Genomic DNA, 2,561 nt, shown 5'->3' with positions numbered 1-2,561 from the left:
CTGAAGTCGAAGAGTTCCGAGTCTCCAGTTGTCTTGAACTCACTGAAGTCGAAGAGTTCCGAGTCTCCAGTTGTCTTGAACTCACGGAAGTCGAAGAGTTCCGAGTCTCCAGTTGTTTTGAGCAGCAATTTTCATATGATTGTATTAGCTGGGTCATTCCTACATTGCGGTGCCTTCCTTTTCTGTCCCAAGGAAATATCACTTCTTATTTAGTTTAAAATGTGGATTCCACAAGGCTTTAAATATAAGGTCAGGTGTCCTTTACCTTAAAAACACAAAAAATATGGATATTGAAAGGGAATTTTATGCATTTTGAACACTTTGTTTCAGTGGAGGTAAGCGTTTTTGCCATGACCCTGGGTGTTATTCATCAAGTTCCACGAAACAGTATCAGCCATAACATATTTAAAATCTTTCTTCATTATTTTATAGTCCTAGTTAAATTCTCTCTTATCAATAAAGTTTTTTTTCATGATTATTGTATTTATTTTAATTTTATATTTTCTCTGTGTCCCTGATATTACCTTCCACCCTGTTAGTTTGTTGTAATTCTCCATTTAAGAAAACAACCCCTTCCCATGATGACACCACATTCAGGAAGTGTCATCATGTCTTTGGTGGGAAAACAACGGTGCAAAGCTAAATAAATATAAACACTCAGTTTTATATATTTTTCCACTTTTCATGTTAGTCTGTATGTCCCACTCATACATTTCCACCCCGTTGGGCTAAATTATAGAGAAATTTAGCAACATTTCTAAATGTAAAAAAAATGTGTGATAGAGAAGTTAGAATCCTGTTCAAGTGGTCACCATTATGCTAGCTCAATCTTCTCACTCGCAGAGCTATGGCTAATTTAGGCTCCAAATGTCCACCCTGTTAGGTTCCACCCTGTTAGGATTATGCACCTTACAGGTTGGAAAATGCACCTAAAAAAAATGAAGTGCCTGAGCTTGACCAATATGTTTTTTTGAAAAGTCAAACATTTCCCTTTTCTGATAGAATACTTGCATAAAATGTTTTCTTCCAAAAGGTATGAGGTCCAAAAGGCACCACCACATTGTAGGAATGAACCAGCTGATAGGTGAGAAAAAAGAAGAAACCTGCACACCACTCTTGCTAGTATCACTGCTCTTTATTAATTAAGCTTTACTTATCGGCCTCAAGGCCTTCGTCAGAGCTTTTGTTTACAATTTGTACCCTTATGTAGACATTGCTCCACCCACATCGGTCCAATGCATAAAATGGGGTTGGAGTCGAGGGAAAATAAGCAAGTGTTATAAAATATAACAATGTGCATTTCATAACTATTCTAATAAAGTCTGTACGTATTATACACGTCTATAAAACCACAATGAGGACAAGTAAGTTTTCATAAATCATTCGGTACAGTGCAAGACAAAACGTCAGAGTAATCTGACGTGATGGCATTAATTCATGATCACATTTACAACATAACATGCATGGTCATTTCATCATTAAGACCTTTCAGGAATAATTTCTGGAGGGTGAAAATCCAAAAACATTCTATTTTTCTCAGAGTATTATTTATATCCACCTCCCCCAGTGATGCGTTGTGCAGACCGCACCACCCTCTGGAGAGCCCTGCGGTTGTGGGCAGTGCAGTTGCTGAACCAGGCGGTGATACAGCCCGACAGGATGCTCTCAATTGTGCATCTGTAAAAGTTTGTGAGGGTTTTAGGTGACAAGCCAAATTTCTTCAGCCTCCTGAGGTTGAAGAGGCGCTGTTGCGCCTTCTTCACCACACTGTCTGTATGGGTGGACCATTTCAGTTTGTCAGTGATATGTACGCCGAGAAACTTAAAACTTTACACCTTGTCCACTGCTGTTCCGTCGATGTGGATAGGGGGGTGCTCCCTCTGCTGTTTCCTGAAGTTCACGATCATCTCCTTTGTTTTGTTGATGTTGAGTCTGAGGTTATTTTCCTGACACCACACTCCGAGAGCCCTCACCTCCTCCCTGTAGGATGTCTCGTCCATGTCGTTTCTAATGATTGAACTTTTATGTTCACTGATTCTGTTTGAGAGAACGAGAGGTTTTACCTACATAACACAACCCACATGAACATTTAATCATGTAGATAACATGAGTGGTGGAGTACGTAATGTTGTTAATTTGGAACCGTTTTCCTGTTTGTGGGTGGCAGAAATAATTCACATGAGCGGTCATGAGTAGATGTGCTTGTTTTGAGATTTAAGCGAGAGCTACATGTAGCCACATGTGCACATTTGTTCATACCCTTTGATAGTGAGTTATTAGCCCAGTTATATATTATTTGAAATGGGGGAGTAATTGCTTCCTACAAGAACACAACACATGTGCATTTCTAGTCATCTTTGAAAAGTGAGTCAAGTAAATAGCTTTTTTCTTGTCTTAAAGGGGCAGTGTTTATTTTCAGACAGGCTTGAATAAACTAAGTAGCCAATAGGCAGAGAGTAACATAATTTGACTGATTCTCCGTAATAACGGTATGGGAATAATGATGCATTTTATTTTGTAAAGTGGTTCCTTGCATCAAACAGCACAACAACATTTTCAGT

This window comes from Salvelinus fontinalis, chromosome 2 (genome assembly GCF_029448725.1).
Source record: "Salvelinus fontinalis isolate EN_2023a chromosome 2, ASM2944872v1, whole genome shotgun sequence".
NCBI lineage: Eukaryota > Metazoa > Chordata > Actinopteri > Salmoniformes > Salmonidae > Salvelinus > Salvelinus fontinalis.
This window is presented reverse-complemented; position numbering follows the sequence as displayed.